The sequence below is a fragment of the Jaculus jaculus genome, chromosome 4 (assembly GCF_020740685.1).
Source record: "Jaculus jaculus isolate mJacJac1 chromosome 4, mJacJac1.mat.Y.cur, whole genome shotgun sequence".
NCBI classification, from domain to species: domain Eukaryota; kingdom Metazoa; phylum Chordata; class Mammalia; order Rodentia; family Dipodidae; genus Jaculus; species Jaculus jaculus.
Genome location: NC_059105.1, coordinates 64,519,302 through 64,542,659, shown reverse-complemented (window position 1 = coordinate 64,542,659; position 23,358 = coordinate 64,519,302). Strand labels below are relative to the sequence as shown.

At 44.7% G+C, this 23,358-nt stretch overlaps 1 protein-coding gene across 2 annotated transcripts in view; it reads right to left on the bottom strand.

Annotated features, from left to right (window-relative positions):
• Wipf1 (WAS/WASL interacting protein family member 1) overlaps positions 1-23,358 on the bottom strand; it is a 133,742-nt gene that overhangs the window by 71,725 nt on the left and 38,659 nt on the right. Inside the window, exon 1 of one of the 2 annotated variants that reach the window (XM_045147569.1) lies at positions 16,069-16,087. The exons of the other annotated variant lie outside the window; for it this stretch is intronic. The gene's annotated coding sequence lies outside the window, so the exon portion shown is untranslated. Of the gene's footprint in view, positions 1-16,068; positions 16,088-23,358 lie in introns of those variants that run through there. 2 annotated transcript variants of the gene reach the window in all.

The window sequence follows — 23,358 nt, the reverse complement described above, 5'->3', positions numbered from 1 at the left end:
TGATTGAGGGAGCAGCTGCTTCCAAGTTCACTCACATGTTGGCAGGATTCAGTTTGTGGGCCAAATGCCTCCCTCAGCTGGCGCCACATGATTCTCTATGGGATAGCTCTTCACAGGGTAACTGGTTTCCCTCCAAATGAACAACAAGATGGAAGCCACAGTCTTACTATCACAAAATCTCAGAAGTAACATGTCATGTTCTTTGCATACTTTCTTCACCAAGGTGACTCATTAGATCCAGCCCACACTTGCGGGGGGGTGGGCACAGCAGTACCAACTACCACTTATGATGTCACAGTCTGTGAGTGTAAGGGATGAGCTTATAGGGTATGTATTTCTGAAGGTGGGGATCACTGGGTACCATCTAATGTGCTGTCTGTCATCTGGTGACAGAAAATACCTATTATTTCTGTAGGTAATTATGTCACAAGCTGCAGAGCCTGCATTCATAATCAAAGGAAATGAAAAATTCTAGTTAGGCCTGTTGTGAAATGTTCACCACAGGCTCATGTATTAAACACTTGGTCCCCCTGTGGTGGTGCTATTTGGAAAAGTTGTGCAACCACTAGGAAGTGGAGCCTTGCTGGGGGTTTTATAATCCAGAGCCACTTCTTTTTTTTTTTAATTTCCTTTTTAATTTTTTTTTTTTATTTAATTGAGAGCAACAGAAAGAGAGAGAGAGAGAGAAAGAGATAGAGGGAGGGAATAGGCGCACCAGGGCCTCCAGCCACTGCAAACAAACTCCAGACGCGTGCGCCCCCTTGTGCATCTGGCTAACGTGGGTCCTGGGGAATCGAGCCTCGAACTGGGGTCCTTAGGCCTCACAGGCAAGCACTTAACCACTAAGCCATCTCTCCAGCCTGCAGAGCCACTTCTTGTTCACTCTCTCTGCTTCCTAGCTGTGCTGCACTGGGGTGAGCTGGCTTCCCGCTCCTGCCACCATGCATGGAGCTTTCCCTGAGAACTGTGAGCCAAAATAAACCCTTTCTTTCTTCAACTTGCTTCTGGGTCATGCATTTGTACACAGCAGTGAGAAAGTAACTAACGGAGGGTGGGATGAAGATAAAGGCATATAATTTTCCCTACCTAGTTTATAGACGTCAGGTTAAAGGCCCAGCAATAACACATGTAGTGTATCTTACACCATCTAAAGATCAGTCTAGTCTTTGGGGCTGGGCACAAGGATTCCTCACATCCCCTGGAATCCACCATCTATGGGCATCTACTTGTGAGATCTTTCTCTCTCTCTTTCTCTCTCTCTCTCTCTCTCTCTCTCTATCTATCTCTCTATCTCTATCTCTATCTCTATCTCTTTCTCTCAAAGTATGAGGTACTACTCATCCACTCAAAAATGAATCAAAGGATTTCCCTAGATTTGCCCTTTGGGGACCTCTCCCAGCTGGGAGTTTTCTTGCTTCACTTCTACTTTCTAATTTTATACTCTCTTAAAATAGATCTTTCATAATTTACTTTTAAAAATAAATAAACAAATAAATAAATAATATTGAAAATTTCCTTTACAGCTGCAAAAGGCAACTGTCTGACACCAGCAAGTCAGGATTAGTAGCGCTTGGCTTATGATGAACCTTCTCTGGTCAGGTGGTCACTCATGGAGCTACGAGAGCAAACAAGCCGTGCTTTGAAGTTAACAACCAAGTTTCTAATGACAGACAGCACTGGAGTGGGAAGCAAGTACAGGTGAGATGTTTTCTTGAAAAATTCAAAACTTTAAAATCAAGGCTACTGAAAACATAAATCAAGATTCTGCTTGCAGAGACCCCACTTTACCTCTGCTCATTATTTTTCTAGTCATAGCTGCTGGAGCTACTTCCCTTCTATGTGACGAAGACTGGGCCAGACCAAAGGCCCAGGCAACTAGGGACATAATTGTAGATTTCAATTTTGTCTTTCTGGACCCTAACCCAAATTTCTTATTACCTGCTTGTAGAAATGCTCTCAGTATTTCATTTTGTCAGGATAGGGCAGAGGCCATATTAGAAATATTTAATAACTGAATCCCAACACTTAGGAGGGTCACTGTGATTTCAAGGCCAGCCTGAGACTACATAGGACTGCATAGTGAATTCCAGGTCAGCCTGGGCTAGCGTGAGACCCTACCTCAAAACCTTGCTCCATCCAAAAGAATAAAATACCTAAGGAGCTAAAATGCCCAGATCCCCCAACTTTCTTTAATTCTTCCCTCCCCCCCCACATTTTCTTCAAAGACTGTCTTCCAACACTTAACCATTGTGCTTTCATTGTCTCTCAGACCTGATGAAGAAGTTTCCCAATGGTCACACCCGACAATCCCACTCAACTTGAAGAAGCTAGACTGGTCATCACCCCAACTCCCTAATGTCAGTTAGGGGTTGCTTCTTTAAAGGGAGGGGAAAATTTAATAACTGGACCATGTCTGATGTTGGAACAGGGCACTCATGTTGTTCTGGCACTAATCCCACAGCTGTGGAAGTCTTAGGAGCCCCGGGGCTCACTGAGGCAATTAAAGACACTGAGAATTCTCTGACTGGTGTTATAGCATTGCAGTCCTTTAGCAACCAGTGTATTTGTGCAGGCAAGAATAAACATTAACTTGAAGAGGGCTGCTCCTCCTAAGACCCCCATGGAATGCTACTACTGTTAGAACTGACCTGGGTACTTGAAAGCTCCTGGCTGCCCTGCTCTGAAGAGACACACAGCCTAGCCCTCCTCTCTGAGCCTGAGTTGAGGCCACAGCCTCCAGGTCCTGGACCACTTCCAAGACTGCAGAACCCCTCACTCAACTCTTCCTGGGCAGGCTGCCTGGCAGTTACTTTCTGGGAGCAGCAGCCTGGCACAGCTGTTATTGACTAGCACCAACCAAAGGCTTCAGTGGAAGGGAGGCCAGATGTTCCTGGGGGTTTGACAGAACAGCATGTTTTCAGCCCACCGGTGAAATTGCACTCAATTAGCCCACCACTGTATGGGGAAGAGGCCAAGCAAAACACTTTGTGGATTCTCCAAACTCAAGGACTGGTATGGAGACAACCTGAAATTTCTAGATGGCACCCTATGTTTTAGGCTTATGAAGGAGACCATTCTGTGTTATCACTTAGTGGCATATAAAATCATGAAATGCTTTTTGAACTAGTGAAATGTTGTGGCTTGTTTTCCTTCATGCTTCTGGGCAGTGGCCTTGGGAGAGCTTTGGATACAGACCTGGGTCTGAATCCCAGCTCTTGACTGTGTAATGCAGTCAGGTCCCTTCTCTCATCACAGAGCCTGCCCCTTAGGCAGGGTAAGGGTCAGATGAGGTATTTCAAGTCCGAATTTGACAAATTTCTTCTGGTAACAGGGCAAGATTAAGAACTCAAAGGTTTGGGGCTGAAGAGATGGCTTAGCAGTTAAGGCACTGGCCTGCAAAACCAAAGGACCCAGGTTCGATTCCCCAGTACCCATATAAGCCAGAAGCACAAGGTGGTGCAAGTGTGTGGCGTTTGTTTGCAGTGGCTAGAGGCCCTGGCATGCCCATTCTTTTTCTTTCTTTCTCTCTTTGCCTGTTTTTCTCTCTCAAATAAATAAATAAGAACTAAAAACTTTTAGTCTGGCTGAGCAATGAAATGCCAGTATCACTGTAGTGTACTGATTATGTCTTTTTAAAATATTTTTTGTTCCCACATGCTGCTGCTTACTTTTCAAGACAGAGTCATGACATGCCACCTAGGCTGGCCTCAAATTTGCAATCCACTTGCCTCCACCTCCCAAGTGAGAGTACCAATGTGCATGATCACACCAAGATTCTCATAAGCTGATTAAAAAGCAAAAAGACAAGGTGACTTCAGATGTCAAAATGTCATACTTTGGGCTCAACCCACAAGAACTGAGACCTTTTTGAACAAATACCTCCCTTTTTCATAGAAATATAGCATAGATTACCCATTAAAGTGTATATAACTATATGTCTGTTTCAATAATAAGGGTAATTCTATAACACTTATGTAAATGTAAAAATTGCAACAATCTGATATTTGCTTCGCTACCATATAAGCAAAGGAAAGCTTGATTTGTTTAGGTATGGCTTTTGCACATTTTGTTAAAGAATAGTTCTTTTTTTTCTTTCTTTTTATTTGATTTTCCAAGGTAGAGTCTCACTTTACCTCAGGCTGACCTGTAATTCACTATGTAGTCTTAGGGTAGCTTCAAATTCATGGCACTCCTCCTACCTCTGCCTCTCGGGTGCTGGGATTAAAGGTGTGCTTCACCACACCCAGATCCAGTATTTTTTAATGTATTCATACTTATTATATGACACAGTATTCTATTTCTTTCCAATTAGTATGTTTTAAAATCCACATGAAGATTACTAGGTCAACTTATAAAGGACTATTCTTTTTGGAGTTTTTTTAATTAGTTATGGAAATAGTATGTAAACAGTACATGTTAGTACCACCCTTTCACTCATCGCTGCCCCCTCCTCACTGGGGATGCAGGTCAGCCCCATAGGGATTGTGGATCATGCACTGTGGGGACACGGCTTCAATATTTTGCTTCTTCGTTTTTTTCTTTTTTTAAAGTTTTGGCAGAGAGAGACTGAGAATGGGCGCACCAGGACCTCCAGCCACTGCAAATGAGCTCCAGATGCATGTGCCACCTTGTGCATCTGGCTAACATGGGTCCTGGGGAATTGAGCCTCGACCCCGGGGTCCTTAGGCTTCACAGACAAGTGCTTAACCACTAAGCAATCTCTCCAGCCCTGTTTTTTGCTTCTTAAACAGGCCTCATGGAACCATGGGCTTAAGCAGTGAAAGACAAAATTTGGGAGAACAGCGCCCCTTTCACTCTTGCTTGCCTAAGAGAGCATTCTCTGACCTTATCCCAGAAGCCAGTCAATGAAAACAACATTAGACAGGGTCTGGCTCTACAATTTACAAGTGTTTCTGAAGCTACAGATGGATTCAGGAGTGACACTGTACCACTGGGACCATCAAGAAAGATGGTTAGATGCAAGCAGGGATGCCTGGATGCCTACGCGCCACTTGACATCTGCACATGAACGTGTGACAGGCACCTCAAACTCAGTGAATCCTAAACTCGACTCCTAACAGCCTCTCTCTTCTCCCTACACTGCTCTGCAGGCAGCCTTCCCTGTCTCATTTTGATGGCATTTCCATGCTTTCTTTAGTCCCCTCTTCTAAATTTATTATTCAACCCAACAGTTCATCTTCTTGTTTCTACCTTCAAAATGTCAAGACTGTACTCCACACCACCTCCACGGAGGCCATCATGGCCTGCGGCACCCCCATCTCTCACTGGAATCCTGTAGGAGCCCCCTCACTGGGCTCTCTCTTCTCACCTACCGACAGTGGAACAGTCGATCACATCTCTCCACTGCCTGAAGTCGTTTTAAAATTCCCTTTCACTTTGAGTGAAAGCCAGAATTCTATTCTTTCTCTTCTACTATTCTGCCTCAGTCACATGACTCCTTGTTAGTCCCTGAGCATGCCAGGCATGTTTCTGCCTTGCCTGACTGACCTGGGCTTTCTCCCGTGTATCTGTATGGCAAATTCACCCCTCCCAAGCCTGCACCATCCTCACTGCAGCAGTCACTCTTCACCGCACTTGAACCCATCCACCTAGCATGGTGTCTGGGTCCCTTTCCCTGCTGTACTTCTTTTTTTTTTTTTGGTTTTTCAAGGTAGGGTCTCACTCTGGCCCAGTCTGACCTGGAATTCACTATGGAGTCTCAGGGTAGCCTTGAACTCGTGGCGATCCTCCTACCTCTGCCTCCCGAGTGCTGGGATTAAAGGCGTGCGCCACCACGCCCGGCCCTGCTGTACTTCTTAGCGATCATCATCTTCTGCCTCCTAAGAGCACATACTACAGAAAGCTGGGCGTGGTGGTGCAGCCTCCCTTCAAGGGAGGCTGAGGTGAGGATTTTAAGTCTGAGGCCAGCCTGGGTTCCCATCATGAGAACTATTTTTGAACTTTTTAAAAATATTTTAAATTTTATTTATTTTTATTTGAGAGTGACAGAGAGAGAAGGAGGCAGACAGAGAAAGAGAAAATGGGCACATCAGGGCATCCAGCCATTGCAAACGAACTCCAGATGCATGCACCACCTTGTGCATCTGGCTAACGTGGGTCCTGGGGAATGGAGTCTCAAACTAGGGACCTTAGGCTTCACAGGCAAGTGCTTAACCACTAAGCCATCTCTTCAGCTCTATTTTTAAATTTTTTTTGTTTATTTTAATTTATTTATTTGAGAGTGACACAGAGAGAGTCAGTGAGAGAGAATGGGCGTGCAAGGGCCTCCAGCTGCTGCAAACGAACTCCAGACGCGTGCGCCCCCTTGTGCATCTGGCTAACGTGGGTCCTGGGGACTCAAGCCTCAAACCGGGGTCCTTAGGCTTCACAAGCAAGTGCTTAACCACTAAGCCATCTCTCCAGCCCCCTATTTTTTTTTAATGTTCATGGGGGCTGGAGAGATGACCTAGTCCAAGGCCTGATGGCTCAGGTTCAATTCCCCACTACCCAAGAAATAAAGCTAGATGCAGACTGGTGCATGTATATAGAGTTCATTTGTGGTGGCCAGAGGTACTGGTCTGCCCGTTTTCTTTTTCTCTCTCTCCTTCTCTGCTTACAAATAAGTAAAAACGTATTTTTTTAAATGTTCATGGGCTGGGGTGATGGCCCAGTGGATAAAACACTTGCTGTGAAAACATGAGAACCAGAGTTTGAATCCCCAGCACCCAAATCCCAGTGTGTGAAGGGCAGCCAGGAAATCCCCAGAGACAAGCTGAGTAGCCAAATCAGCTCAATCAGTGAGCTCTGGACTCGGTAAAATCACGAAGAGGGCCAAGAAGGAAGACACCCGGCGTCAACCTGTGGCCTCCGCACGCATGCACAGTGCAATTCACCCAAACGGACACGTGCTCACATGTATGTACAACACACACACACACACACACACATGTAAATATATTCATCACGTACCATGTCTTAGGCTGCTGCTCACTGCTCACAGGCTTAGACTAGGAGAGTCACATGGAACGTGCTCAATAAATGTGTCTGAGTTAAAGGGAAACGTTTAAAGAGGAAGAAAGGAAGGGCAAAATCTTCTAAAACAAACCTGTAAACATCCAATGTCTAAAAAGGGCCTTGAGATTTCCAGTGGCAGATTTATGTATTGTATCTCGTTTTCTTCTTTGAACAATGCTGTGGTGTGCTGAGGAGAGGCAAGGAAGCAGGCAGAAAGACACCGCAGGGAGGCTGTGGTTTGCCCAGGGGAGTCCCTAGAATGGCTACTCTTGACTTTTCCCCAGGCAGGTCATAAAATGCTAATCTTTTCCTGATTATTTTTGTCTTAAGAGGGGCCATAAAAATTTTTTCTGACTTACCCCTGTGTTACAGTAGTCATGAGACCCTTCTCATTCCAGAGGAGGCCCGCCTCACACCCTGTAGGGAGGAATGCTGCACAGAAAGGCCCAGAAAGCTGGACAGACAGGCCCTGTGGGATTTCTGCAGGCAGTGTGTTAGTTAGCCCTAGACATGCAATGAAGTTTCTACACCAAACCAACAGGACGGAGGTTCCGGGTAGCTGAACAGTGTGGGTAGTGGAGGCTTTTGGTGAGTGGCACCAAGTCCCACCTCACCCTAGGCATCTCCTCATCCACATCCTCTTAGTAAATACAATTGCTCCACTGTGTTCCAGGAGCGGCTCTAGTGAACTCTTGCAGTCAGCTTCGCACTGCTGGCTGGAATCACCCGACCAAGAGCAGCTTTGGGGAGAAAGGCTTATTTCGGCTTACAAACTAGAGGAGAAGCTCCATGCTGGCAGGAGAAAATGATGGCATGAGGAGAGGGCGAACATCACTTCCTGGCCAACATCAGGTGGACAACAGGAACAGGAGAGTGTGCCAAACACTGGCAAGGGGACACTATAATACCCATAAGCCCGCCCCCAACAATACACTCCCTCCAGGAGGCATTAATTCCCAAATCTCCACCAGCTGGGAACCTGGCATTCAGAACACCTCAGTTTGTGGGGGAACACCTGAGTCAAACCACCACAAAGCCAAAGAGAGGGTTGCAGGAACTCCAATTTACAGCCAGTAGGGCAGAAGCACAGGCAGGGGGGCTGGTGCCTCACATCTAAAGTGGGGAGCAGTCCTGGGGACTGACTCCTCATCCTATAGGGCTCTAGCTCTGTGTGGATGTCAGAACTAAATCGATCGGAGGCCATTTGGATGGAATCTGCTTGCTCGCTGGTGAGGCAATGTGCTGACAGAAAGGATGTACATTGTGAGCATGTAGTAGGAGAAGCCCGAGCAGCACTCATCACAGAGGTCCTTAAAACCTCCCTTTGGGGGCTGGAGAGATGGCTTAGCGGTTAAGCGCTTGCCTGTGAAGCCTAAGGACCCCGGTTCGAGGCTCGGTTCCCCAGGTCCCACGTTAGCCAGATGCACAAGGGGGCGCACGTGTCTGGAGTTCGTTTGCAGAGGCTGGAAGCCCTGGCGCGCCCATTCTCTCTCTCTCCCTCTGTCTTTCTCTCTGTGTCTGTCGCTCTCAAATAAATAAATAAAATTTAAAAAAAAAAAAAAAAAAAACCTCCCTTTGGGGCTGGAGAGATGGCTTAGTGGTTAAGCGCTTGCCTGTGAAGCCTAAGGACCCTGGTTCAAGGCTCAATTCTCCAGAACCCACGTAAGCCAGATGCACAAGATGGCACATGCATGTGGAGTTTGTTTGCAGTGGCTGGAGGCCCTGGAGTGCCCATTCTCTCTCTGTCTATCTGCCTCTTTCTCTCTCTGTCTGTCTGTCGCTCTCAAATAAATAAGTAAAAATAAACAAAATAAAATAAAAGCCACCCTTTCTCTTGGAGCTAGAGAGATGACTGAGAATGACTGACCCCCCTCCCCCCAAGCAGTTAAGGCACTTGCCTGCAAAGCCTAAAGACCAGGGTTTGACTCCCCAGTACCCCACGTAAAGCCAGATACACAAAGTGGTGCATGCATCTGGAGTTTGTTTGCAGCAGCTAGAGGCCCTGGCACACCCATTTTCTCCTCTCTTTTTCTCTCCTTGCAAATAAATAAATAAATAAAATTATTTTTTAAAATTCCAAAGGGGTCAGGTGTGGTGGCGCACACCTTTAATCCCAGCACTTGGGAGGCAGAGGTAGGAGGATCACTGTGAGTTCGAGGCCACCCTGAGACTACATAGTGAATTCCAGGTCAGCCTGGGCTAGAGTGAAACCCTACTTCAAAAAAAATTCCCACGGGGACTGTAGAGATGGCTCAGCACTTAAAGAAAGGTACTTGGTTGCAAAGCCTGATTGAGGGAGAAATAGTAAGGTAGTTTTATTTTCAGGCAGCCAGCTAGGGAAGGAACCAAAGAGAATTCAACATCTGATCCAGTCCAGTCTCGTCCCTCAGCAGCAGTACCTTCCAGTAAAGTGTGCTGGCCTCTTTTTGGACCAACCCCCTGAGTTCAAACTAATCTGCTCTCTCTCATCCCCACCTGAGCCTGAGGATAAAGCTCACCACAATAAGCTATAAGAGGGCCTTACCAGGTGGGCAAGGCCTCCTTGGCACTTCATTTTGCCTTGCCTGAACCTCTGGGGTCCCTGCACTGATAAGGCCTTCCCCTAGTCTAGCAGCCAGGGCTCTCCATGGTGCTGGAATGGGGGAGCAGTTTTTTTTTTTTTTTTTTTTTTTTGTCTGTGTGTGAGACTGCACACAAGTGCATGAGAAAGAGAGAGAGAGAGAGAATTGGCACGCCAGGGCCTCAGCATCAGACTCCAGATGCATGCACCCCCTTACATGCATGTGAGACCTTACATGCTTGAGTCACTGTGTGTCTGGCTTATGTGGGACCTGGAGAGTTGAACATGAGTGCTTAGGCTTCACAGGCAAGTGCTTTAACCACTAAGCCACCACTCCAGCCCAAGAAGACATTTTTTATTTTTTATTTCTCATTTTATCATTCTCTTATTACTTCTTTTCAAGCCCTGGCCCCTTTTCAATTTCCCTGGAGAGCCCCCTTCATGTTTTCCCTCCACCCCTATGCTCAGCTTCCCGCATAGGATCCCAGGTCCTGGATATGGTAAATCCATGTGGTATATATATATATATATCCCCCATCCTAGCCCCCTCCCTGGATTCATAAACTCTCCTAAATCAATGTAAGTATTTATAATTGGTCCTGTCTGCTCATTTCAATTTTTTTTTTTTTTTTTTTTGGTTTTTCGAGGTAAGGTCTCACTCTGGCTCAGGCTGATCTGGAATTCACTATGTAGTCTCAGGGTGGCCTCGAACTCATGGCGATCCTCCTACCTCTGCCTCCCGAGTGCTGGGATTAAAGGCGTGCGCCACCACACCCGGCTCAATTTTTTTGTTAAGATAGACAAGAGCCCAAAAGTTGGGGCTCTTGTTCACAGCTTTTCCTGCACTCCAAAACCCCTTATCATGATGGCCTGAGTTCTATTCCCCAGTACTCATGTTAAACCGGATGCACAAAGCGGTGCAGTGGCAGGAGGCTGTGACATGCCCATTTTTTCTCTCTCTCATTCTCTTCTCTCTTAAATAAATAACAATTTAAAAATAAAATAAAATTCACAAGGGCCTGCTGGCTATGCTGGAATTTATAACTGATGTCACTTCTTTCCAATGACCATGTCCACTGTCCAGATCAAGGTAATGCTACTGGATGCTGCTTCAGGATTTTGAAGGCGGATCTCTACCGTGAAATCAGTGCTAAGAAGGCTGACTTCTTTTGAGAATTGCTTCATCTAGAACAGTCCTCAATACTTCACAGCAGATTTCATCCACAGCTCTTAACCCATGTTCATATCTGCAAGATTCTGTCTCTTTTCCTGCCTTATCCTTGGCCCACTAGTAACTCTTCCTCTCTGGGCCTGTCTTCTTCTTTACTCTGTGAGGACCAGGTCACTGCACACATCCTTCTCTAGGTAGGAGGGATTAAGTTTCTGCCAATGAAATTACAACCATGTTGCTAAGTCTCCCATATAAGGAAATAGCAATAAGCAAAGGTTGCTTTGACAATCCTTAATCTCTTAAGTCTACCCCCATTAGGCATAGAACAGGTCTCTGTAGATTCCATGGGAACACCTATTCCCAGACTCTAAGTCCTTGGGACCCCTAGACATTGCTCCCTTTTGTGACCAGTGCTGGCATCAGAAGCCTTTTCCTATGCCCATTACTATAACTAATGAGCTAATTTGGAGAGGGGGTTGAGGTAGGTTCTTGCTTTAGCCCAGGCTGACCTGGAACTAATTAATGTACTCTCAGGCTGACCTCAAACTCAATGATCCTCCTACCTCTGCTTCCTGAGTGCTGGGATTAAAGGCATGCGCCACCACACCCAGCCACTAATAAGCTATTTTGACCACAAATCATTTGACCTTTCTGAGGCTTAGTCTCTAAATCTAAAAATGAGGGGATAGAGCACTTTTAAAGTCTCTTTTTCTAAAAAACTCGAAGATTCTTTTTTATTTTTATCCTTCTCCTTCCTCCTTAAAATTTAAATGATGACAAAAGCATCTGAAAGACTCTCTCCTAAACTTCTCCCAAGCCAGATGTCCTTGGCACTGAAGGAGAGGAAAAATAACAGTTTTGAAATAACCTGACATTTTTTTACTTTTAGAGTGAACTATCCTCCAGCTCTTTCCATTTTTTCTCTTACTGCTGCTTCCTTATAAATCCTTCAAGGTAAACTCTGCATTCTTCCTGACTTATCAGGGTCTATTCCATACCAACACTGCTCTTTCCAAATTGTTTTTCCTACACGAAACTTCTCCAGCATTCTCCTTCTGACAGCGCCGCGCATCAGCATTGTTTGGTTTCTGCTTTGTAGAGATGCTGGTTAAATGCTCTGGGGCCGAGGGCTGTAGGAGCCAACACAGCTCTGGCCTGAGCTTTCAGGAGGTGATGGTCATGCCATGGCAGAGGTGAAATTTTGGAGAAGAAAGACGGAGAAAAAACAGGGAAGAAGAAAAACAGCAAAGACACAATTTGCTTTGAAAAAGGTTTTGGGAGAAGTCCTGGTGGCAGCTCATCAAGAATGTTCACTTAAATGACTTGCAGAGCTTGTATGATTTTCCTGAGAAGTCACCCTGGAGTGAGGAGTAGAGCTGAGCTAACTGTCTGGTAACAGTTAATCTACGCAGCCTTCTGCATAGCAGGGTGCTGAGGCACTTGGCAGCCCCTCTACTGGGCCTACACCCAGTCCTCAGAAGCCAGGATCTTTCTATAGGACCCTGATGCTTATTAAGAAAGATCAAATCTTTCTAGGACTGGCCTGGGAATCAAAGAAGAAAATTCAAAGTACCACCACCACCCCTAAATCAGTGACTTGCTGAGGGAATAGCAGTTCGTAAGCAAACCCTCCAAATGAATCCATATGTATATTTATAAGCTCCTAGTCTGAAATTAACAGCAGATACCAAATAACCGTAGGGCTCCAACATATATTCTAATGAAGTTTAGCTAAGATAGTAAGTACCCTAAGGACTTTTCTCCACCATAACACACACATACACACACACACACACACACACACACACACACACACAAAGAGGCATGCACACATGTGCACTGCTCATGTCAGATATTTTGCCAGAGTGACAAAAAGTCTTACTAACACACATGCCAGGTGTTAAAATGTAGCATACTGAGGGGCTAGAAAGATGATGTCTCAGTGGTTAAAGGCACTTGCTTTCGAAACCTGATGGCCCAGGTTCAATTCCCCGGTCTCCACATAAAGCCAGATGGACAAAGAGGTGTGTGCATTTGGAGCTCTTTTGTAGTGGCAAGAGGTCCTGACCCACCCATTCTGGCATACTGAAATCTAGGTATGAGCACAAATACAAAGTTTAATTCTGACAATACCAAAACAGACTCTCTGGTAAGTATGTAGCTACTCAATCTCAAAGTGGTAAATTAACAAAGATTTCTTTTGTATATCTGTGTATGGTGTATGCGTGTGTGTATCCATATGCATGTAGGTGTACGTGTGTGTGCTTATGTACATGGAAGCCGGAGGCTGACATCAGGTGTCTTCCTGCATTGCTCTCCACCTTAGTATTTTGAGAAGGGTTTCTCACTGAACTCAGAGCTCATGGATTCTGTTAGCCAGAAAATCCCAGGGATCCTCCTGTCTTTGAGACCCCAGCACTGGGATTACAGTCACCTTTACCTGGGTGTTGGGGACCTGATGTCCCCATGATTTTGTGGCAAGCACTATACTGACTCAGTCATCTCCACAGCCCCTCAGAGCAGTAACTGTTCATTAGCACAAAGAAACTACAATGTCAAACATGAATACCTACCCAGACATCGGGCTATTGACTCAAAGGGTTTCTTCTCATATGGCTTCTGGGAGGAAGACACTTCAAATGCTTCTGGGAGAGAAGGAAGATCTGTGGCCCCTTTCCTTTTATTGAGAGAATTTGGTAATGTGTCTATACTGTCCATCCCTGTAAAATTCACCATTTTCTCTGGAGCTTAAAGGTGACTATCCATCTTTTTTCACTTTTCATCTTAAAGCTAAACTAGTGTTCAATTTGGCAATAATTCCTGTCTAGAAATCCTGGGTCCTGGGTCCTCCTTTCTTTCAGAACCCTTCTACCTAAGGCCAGAGGTGCTCCGTGGTATGGCTGTTCATACATTCTTTGTAAGTAAGCATCTCAAACACCAAGGAACACAGTGCAAGCAGAATGCTGGAGAAGGCTCCAGAAATGCCTAGGGTGAGAAGAGATGGAAACTGGAAGGATGCATTAGCAAAACAAGACATCAGGTCCATCTGGAAAATAGTTTAACAAAATAAAAAGCTCTTTTCTACTATGAGATGAAGATTAGCATAATATAAAACTCCCTGAACAGCAAAACTCTATGACAAATTAAAGAGAGCAGTACAAGGGCTGGAGAGATGGCTTAGCAGTTACGAACTTGCCTGAGAAGCCTAAGGATCCGGGTTCGGTCTCTCTCCAGATCCCACGTAAGCCAGACACACAAAAGTGATGCAAGCACAAGGTCACACATGCGCACTGGGTGGTGCATGTGTCTGGAGTTCGACTGCAGTGGCTGAGGCCCTGGCATGCCAATTCTATCTCTCTCTAAAAAGAGAAAGGTAGGAAGGGAGGGAGGGAGGGAGGGAGGGAGGGAGGGAGGGAGGGAGGGAGGGAGGGGAGGAAGAAGAAAGCAGAACAAAACCAAAAGAAGTACTCCCTCGAGAGATGTCCCACCATCACTAAGCTGAGGTCCCTTCCTGGTGCTGAGGGGTAGGAACGTGTAAGAGAGTCCATTTGTGTGCATTTACCAGCAGCCATCGATGTCACTGAGAGTAACCACCAATCGAGCACACCCACACGCAGTGAAATGATGGACCGCATCTGTCAAAGCTAGCGAAGGGTTTCAGAAAAGCAAAGCGCTGAGATCCCAACTCAGAGCCCTCCCTCCGCGTCAGCTTCTACTCCACGTTCTTGCACAACATGATAGTAAAAAATAAAAAGATATGTTGCAATCTGAGGACATAACCAACAATTACTTTTTTACTTTCATCACTGCCCTGGTTATTTTGCATTAGTGGAATCCAAACAACACGTGAGTCCGCTCACCCTTCACCCTTATTAGAACCCTCAGGCTGGAATGAAGAAGAGACAAACAAGATCTCTCAGCACCTCCCAGCCAAAGCAGCAATCTAACATGCTTTGTTGTTGCTTGTTTGTTTGTTTTTGAGTCAGAGTCTCATGTAACCCAGGCTGGCCTCGAACTCGCCATGTAGCTGAGGATGACCAGACCCGCTGAGCCTCCTCCCTCCGCGTTCCGTGTGTGGGGGCTGTATGGATGTGCTTAGGCAGTGCTGGAGATGGAAGCCACGCACACAAACCAAGCGAGCCCTCCACCGCAGGGTTCCCAAAACTTCCAGAAAAAGTTTACTGACCTTTTTGGCTAACTAACCCGTTCTAGTGCTTAACAGTTATAGAATGAAGTGACTTCCTTTTTTTAACTCAGACTGGAGACATTTTCCTAGCTCATTATAGCTCTGAAAGCAGCTGGTCACTGTGTCAGAACTTGTATGGACTTCCTGCCCTTCATGAAACTGCCCCTCACCGGCCATGGGATGAATAACCTGGGCCTGTGAGATGCTTCTGAGCACCTCACCCTTCACCCATGCTCCAGGCTTTCTGGTAGACTCTTCACTCTTCTTACTGCCAGAAGCAGAGGACTGAGGACAGACAGTTCTAGTAAGTGCTATGTGTCGCGTCTTTGACAAACTACGCTCAACTCTAGCTTCAAGTTATGCTGGCTTCTTAAACCGAGGACTTCCTCATTCACTTTCAAGCTGTTCTATGGGTAGGGACGAGGGAAAAGAGGGTACTAACACGTGATGTAGCCATTCAAAATATGTTGTTAATAATAAAAATCCCCCCCCCCAAAAAAAGAGAAAGGAAGGAGAGGGAGCAATGGAGAGATGGAAGGAGGAAGAAAAAAAAGGAGGGAGGAAGAAAGGAGAGAACAAGGAGAAAGAAGAAGAAACAAAAGTTTAAAGGCCAAAGAAGTTATTTTATCATGAAGTACAAACTAAGCAAACTTTTATGAGATAAAAAATACATAAAACAACAAACTTGCATACAGCCTCAAAGCACATTTTTACCCACATTATTTCTGCATCTCTAACACCCTACAGCACCCTACTCATCTGTAAATACAAATTAATCTGTCCTGTTTCAGATTTGTACTAAAGTAAAAATGAGAGAGAGAGGCTTAGGCATTCCATGGAAAAAAAAAAGAAGTTATTTAATAAACATCTGAGGTTTTGTTTTTTTTTTTTAAGGCACAGAAGTTCTAAACAAGGAAGCGAGCCGATTCTGAGAATTTCATCTTCACCATAATGGCTCAATGTTTGTTCCTCTAACACTGTGTGGTTACTGGCGCTACACTGTCTCTCACGTTCAAGACCACAACAGTTTCTTTTCATGAGAGAAATAGTTAACGACAGTTTGAGGACAGGCAAACAGGTATTTTAGAGCAGCTAGCTGAGGTTTGCCAAGGGGGAGGAAAAAAAAAAGGCACTAACCTGTGCTGTTTCAATCCGCTGAGAAATGGCCAGTGCTCAGTCCTCAATCTGCTGGCTGGCTTCCTGTCAAAGCTGCATGTGACACTGTACTTCCTCACTGCACCTCTGCCACTAGCCTCTCTAATGGCTCAGAGACATGTGATAAAATCGGCCAGCTGTTTCTGCACATGGAGTAATAACCCTGTGCCTATAGAAATGGTTATGTCCCCAGAGGGGCTTTCTAGCTCCTTGGGGGATGTTTATAGAGCAAAAGTAAAAGAGGAAATAAACCTGGGGGTGCATTATCTGGAGCCCTGGCCCTCCTGACTCCATTCTGAGGGGGGGAGGGAAGAAAGGAGGAAGGAAAGGTGGAGACAGAAGGAGAGAGAGAGAGAGAGAGAGAGAGAGAGAGAGAGAGAGAGAGAGAGATCCTGACCTAAGTCCAAGCCTCAGGGTCTCCAGCTTGGGGTTGGGATTCTAAAGCTGAGAAAAGGCAGACTGCTATGTGGACCCGAGGCTTAGGAACTCTCCTCTCGTCGGGGTCACTCCTGGCGCTGCTGCCCACCCAGCTACCCAGGTGACCGCTCCCAGGCTGTCTCCACGCTCCTCCACGGGGACACTGTACCTCCGATGGCGCACACTCTCCTGCAGTAAGCAGGCCACTCACCTGAACTTCTAGGCATGGTCTCAAGTTCACATGCAGCCTACTCAGTAATGCTGTCAGACAGTGAGTGTGCCCTAATTCTGGGTTTCGAAAACAGAGCCACTGTCTTGTCACCCTCCCTGGGCCAAGTAACCTTGATGCTAGCCTGTGACAGGAAAGCCAGAGAGAATGGCTGGCGGCTGTGTCCCTCTCTGTCCTGAGCAGGGGTGAAGGCTGGAAAAGAGCTGGGCCAAGGCTAAACACGAGGCCCATGGGCACCTTTTCTAGTTTTTGGTTCAGAGCTTTCCTCTTTCCTTTTATAATCCCCAGGCTCTCAGAAGGGAGCAAACACACCAGAAGCGGTGGATGTAGGAAGTGGTGTGTAGAGTGAAACCATGCCTTGGACCAAAGGGCATACGCTTCAGTTTGCATAATCTGATTCAGACCCAAAATTATTTCCTTTTGGCTACCCTCACAAAACTACTTTGAAAAATGCTTAAAGGGATTTTTCTTGTTTGTTTGTTTGTTTGTTTTGCAAGGTAACTGTAGACAAGTTTCAAGTCTTGAGCATTTTACCCTACAATTCCCCCATGAGGTTTCCCATGTGCGCTCCTTAGTAAGGACACAAGTCTTGAGAGCGGCAGCTGAGGGCCATGTCAAGCTTGGAGAGCTCTGCACACCATTGCAGCTCTGGCTCTGAACACGCGCCTCCCTGTTTCTGTCCCATCTTAACAGCTAGCTGATGGCTGTTCTCTGGATGGAGCTGAACCTTTGCATTAACTAGCTGAGTTGCCCAAACTGCAGACATAGCATCCACTTTAAAACAGCGGTAATGATAACACTGTGCTATCTTAGAATCAGACACTGCAAAGAACTTTAGAAAAACAAATGCTCCGTGGGTGGAGAGTAACAATGCCCCTTCGTGAGCACACTGAGAAATGCTGCATCCGGTGCTCAGCTTCCGGTTCTGTTTTTCAACTGTGCAGCCCAACGTGCTCTGCTCAAGCTGTGCTCTCGTGAACCAAAAGGCCTTAAAATGACTCACCTGGCTTTTTGACAGTTTAAGTTGTTTCACAAATTATAGTTTTCAGAAGTTAAGAGATTTATAGGAAATTTAAGAACCAAGGGTAAAGAGGACATATATTCTACATTTGGTCTCATTTATTACTACTCCTTTATATGTCAACGTGACATACAAGTAACAATTAGTTGACTGGTCTGCAACATTACTGATTGAAGCACGCAGTTAGTATTTTCTTGGTTTTTACCTAGCTTATGTTTTTGGTCCCAGGATCCCACCCAGGAAGCTACATTGCATTTGGTCATCAGATCAGTGTTGGCTTCATTTGGCTGACAGTTTCCCAGACTTTATTGATTTCTGATGACTGATGGTTTTGAGAAGCACTAGTTAGGTATTTTGTAGCATGCATCACAGTGGAACTTGTCTTGTGATTTTCTCATGATAAGAATAAGGTGGGCTGGAGGGATGGCTTAGCAGTTAAGGTGTTTGCCTACAAAGCCAAAGGACCCAGGACCCACATGAGCCAGATGCACAAGGTGGCACATGCATCCGGAGTTCATTTGCAGTGGCTGGAGACCCTGGCGTGCACGTGCGCTCTCTCTCTCTCTCTCTCCCCCTCTCTTGTCAAATAAATAAATAAAATATTTTTTATAAAAAAGAATGGGGTCATGGGTTATTTGGGAGAGGACCACACAGATAAAGTGCCGTTTTAATCATATCATATCAAGTACACATACTATCAACATGATTTGCTATTGTTGACGTTGCCATGATCATCCAGATGAGGTAGTGACCGTAAGATTTCTCCACTGTTGCTTCCCACTCCAGGGTGTCCCCTTCCCAACCTTTCCATAGTTTGCACTTCTGAAGGAAGTCTTTGAGAACAAAGTATTCATGGAAAGTATTCAGAATTCTATTTAGAATTCTTCCACATGAACCATCTGTCTCTTCTCCACATAGATCAATTTATTTGATTATTTGTTTACGTCAGCATAGCTTCATTGTTTTCTTTTATTCTCTGTGTCCTATTTGAACATCACTTTTTACTTTTTTGCTGCTCAAATTCTTTCAGCTTTGGGTACTTTCAGTTCTTTCAGTTGGTATCTGTGTTCCTTAGACATGCTCCTACCAGTAATTTTTCCTTTTTTGTTTTTGAGCACTTCCTTACCTTCCAACACTACAAAATACTCCATGCTCAGCATGTATAGTACATCCGTAACTGTCCATAATTTTGTTTTAACAAAAGACTAAAATAAATCTATGGGTCTGATAAAACTTTTACTTACCTTCAATTTTTTTAATTTAATTAATTAATTTGAAAGCAGACAGAGATAGAGACAGAGAGAATGGGGGCACCAGGACCTACAGCCACTGCAAGTAAACTCCAGGTGCATAAAACAAAGGTGCATCTGGCTTTAAGTTAGTACTAGAGAATTGAACCAAGGTCATTAGGCTTTGCAAGCAAGTACCTTAACTGCTGAGTCATCTCTCCAGTCCCTACCTTTAATTTTCATTAGTCCTGATCATATTTATTAATAACAATCTTTCACATGCTTTTATAAAATTAGATGCAGCATTTCCCAGCAGCAAAACATCAAAACCAAGACATAACTTGAGTGAAATTATTTTCTTAGCTCCAATTTGTACAGTTACATCAGTAGGGTTTTTTCCTTCATCTTTAAACCTTCCAGAAATCAAAGTGTCCATTTAATATTGTGTATTTTCTCCTCCTTACCCATCATTAATTTGATGGAGTACTTTATAATGAGCAGTATCTAAGAAGCAGAAGACACAGAGCAGTCAATTAACTCTACTGGGACTAATGTACATCAATGAACTATTTTCAGTTTTTTTCTCACTGAGCAAGTATATGATTAAAGTAACTTGGCATGTAGCATCCATAGACACTAATATATATACATATATATGTGTGTGTATGTCTGATATATATATATATATATGTATATATATATATATATATTTATTTATTTATTTTAGGGCTGGAAGGATGGCTTAGTGGTTCAGGCATTTGTCTGCAAAGCCAAAGGACCCAGGTTTGATACCCCAGGGCCCACGTTAGCCAGATGCACAAGGTGGCACATGCATCTGGAGTTTGTTTGCAGTGGCTAGAGGTCCTGGCATACCCATTCTCTCTCTCTCTCTCTTTCTCTCTGTCAAATAAATAAATAAAAATAAGAATATATTTTTATAAAAGATTTTACCTACTCCCAGACAAATTTTAACTTTTACCTCAAGCCACAAATTCTCATCAAGTCCTAAACATAGATAAGAGAGGGGAAGTATTAAATTCTTGCCAGGATTACTATCTGACTCTTTTTCTGTTTACTTCTTCATGTTGTCATGATCTCATAAATCCATCACCATGCCTGAGGAGCTGGTGCTTTCAGCCTGGTGAGTGAGGGGGAGCTGGGTGCTGCCTGCAGCAGGCAGGTGGGGAGGCCTCCTTCTTTCTGCTTCCCACTTAGGAACCCACTATTTCTTTCTCTTCTCCAGCCAATTTGCTGATGTTGTTTTGGGAGCATCATGCTGTTTTCTTTTAAAGAATAGAGACTAATTCGACCATGCACCACTGGCATAGTTCACAAATGGTCACAGACAAAATGTTCACCTTTTTCAACCAAGTAGACAGAACTTGGCCACTGGAAACACTGCTTTCTTATAGCTCACTCCTGAAAAGGCCCCAAGGTACTGGAAGTGCTCTGACTATCTCTCTAGCACCTGGAAGGGACCAGGAAAGATGCTGCTGCACTGATTTTGTTTGTTTGCTTTGCTGTTGTTGGCTTGTGTATGTGTGGGGAGAGTTCAGCAACTATTTACCAAATCCTTACTAAGGGCTTTACACACACTTTCATTTAACTCTCATCATATTGCTGTGAGGTAGGTAATGTCACCTCAACTTGAAATATAAAATAACCAAGCTGGGCATAGTAGTGCACAACTTTAATCCCAGCATTTGGGAGACAGAGATAGTCATGAGTTCAAGGCCACCCTGAGACTACACAGTGAATTCCAGGTCAGCCTGGGCTAGAGAGAGACTCTACCTCAAAGAAACAAAACAAAAAAAAAAAAAAAAAAAAGCAGGGTGTGGCAATGCACGCCTTTAATCTCAGCACTCAGAAGGCAGAGGTAGGAGGATTCCCATAAATTAGAGGCCACCCTGAGACTACATAGTGAATTCCAGGTCAGCCTGGGCAAGAGTGAGACCCTACCTGTAAGGACTTAAAAAGAAAAAAGACAAGAAGAAGAAATATAAAATAATTAAACTTAGAGAGACTCACTAATCTATTCAGTGTAATCTGCTGTGATGCCTGTTTGTTTTGTGTTTTTTTGAGGTAGGGTTTCACTCTAGCCCAGGCTGACCTGGAATCCACTATGTAGTCTCAGGCTGACCTCAAACTCATGGTGATCCTCTTGCCTCTGCCTCCCAAGTGCTGGGATTAAAGGCGTGCGCCACAACATCTGGCACAGTGTCCTGTTTGAAGCCATCTTGCAAGCCAGTACTTCCTGACCACTAAGGACATGCAAGCCAAACCCACAATACAGGATCATCTCCCCCAGTGAGAACTAGCATCGCAAACAAACATAAACAAATAAATGCTGGCTATGGATGCAAAGAAAATTGTCAGTGGGCATGTAAATTAGTAGTCATGAGGCAAAACAGTAGGGAGGTCCTTCCAAGAACTAGAAATAAAACTCCATAGGCTCTAGCATTCCCATTCCTACATATATGGCCAAAGGAAAGGAAACCAGTATGTTGAAGAGACACTTTTCCTCCCATGTTCACTGCAGCACTATCCACAAGAGTAAGAGGGAGAATTAACTTAGTTGCCCACCCATGGAAGAAGATGTGGTAGATATGTATGCTATTACTCCGGCACACAAAAAGAAATTCTGTCCCACCATGAATGGGACTGGAGGACATTAGGTGATGTGAAATAATTCAGGCACAGGAAGACAAGTGCCACATGTTCTCATGTATATGGAAACACTAAAAGAAGTTGATCTTACAGAAGTAGAAAATAGAATAGTACTTACAGAGGCTGGGAAAAGTGTAAGAAGATGAAGAAGCGACGGTTAGGAAACACAAAGATGTCTCTGGACGGGAGGACAAATAACTTCTAATGTTCTATAGTACAGTTGCATAAGTGTGGCTATTAACAACTACAGAGTGAATTCTAGGTCAACCTGGGCTAAAGCCAGACCGTACCTCGAAAAACCAAAAAAATAAAAATAAAAAGGTAAATATGTGAGGTGACAGATAACACCAGTTACTCTGATTTGATCACATAATGTGCATGCACTAAAATATTATAGTATAACTTCATAAACATGTTCGATTTTTTGTTTATTTTTACTTATTATTATATTTTATTTGAGAGCGAGAGACAGACAGACAAAGAGGCAGAGAGGGGGAGAGAGAGAGAGAGAGAGAGAATGGGCACACCAGGGCCTCCAGCCACTGGGAACAAACTCCAGATGCATGCACTACCTTGTGCATCTGGCTTATGTGGGTCCTAGGGGATCGAGCCTCGAACCGGGGTCCTTAGACTTCACAGGCAAGCATTTAACTGCTAAGCCATCTCTCCAGTCCACATGTTCAATTTTTATGCATCAAAAGTAAAAGTAAGAGGCCCCTGAAGAGCTCATCACTGAAGTAGTCTTAAAACACACCCATGGCGGCTCAGGGAATTTTGCGGAAGAGGGAGTGGAAAGATTGTTAGAGCCACAAGTTGGGACCCCGTGCCCAGAGGCACTGCCTCTGCCCACTATCTGACTGCTGCTCCCCTAACGCCTAACCCACTAATCGCACGGGGAAAACCTGCAAGCCCATTGAGGAGGGTCCCCGGCAGAATCAGGGTGGGGACGAACTAAGGATGGTACCAACACATGATGTATCCATACTGAGTATGTTCATAAGTAACTAAAAACAAAAAACAAAAAACAAAACAAAAAAAAAAAAACAGGGAGAAACACACACACACACACACACACACACACACACACACACACACACAGGAAAAGTTGTGTTTTTTTTGTTTTTTTTTTTTAAGGAAAAGTCAGGCCGGGGAGAAGGCTCAGTGGGTAAAGCGCGTGGCACGCAAGCATGGGGACTTGAATTTAGACCCTAGCAGCCATGTGAAATGCCTGTGTGGCGGCACACACCTGGAATCCCAGAACTGGACAGTGGGAGGAAGAAGAGCCCCTGTGGCTGGCTGGCAGGTAGTCCAGCCAAATCACTGCGCTCCAGCTTCAGTGAGAGAGAGCCACATCTCAAAATAAGAAGATGGAGAGCAAGATGCTTGATGACCACCTTTGGCCTCCGCACAAACATATGCACACAAACACGCATGTGCACCCCCCTACACACACACACACACACACACACACACACACACACACACACACACACGGGGCCAAATATACACACACACATACATTTATAAAACATATGAAAAAACTTAAGCAAGAGAATTTTCAAACTCTATAAAACCAAACAAACTTTCAATACTTCTCTGTTGTTTTTTTAGTCAGATGAAAATATTTTTAAATATTTTATTTATTTATTTGAGGGAGAGAGGGAAGGAAGTTGAGATATAGAGAGAGAATGGGCACACTAGGGCCTCTG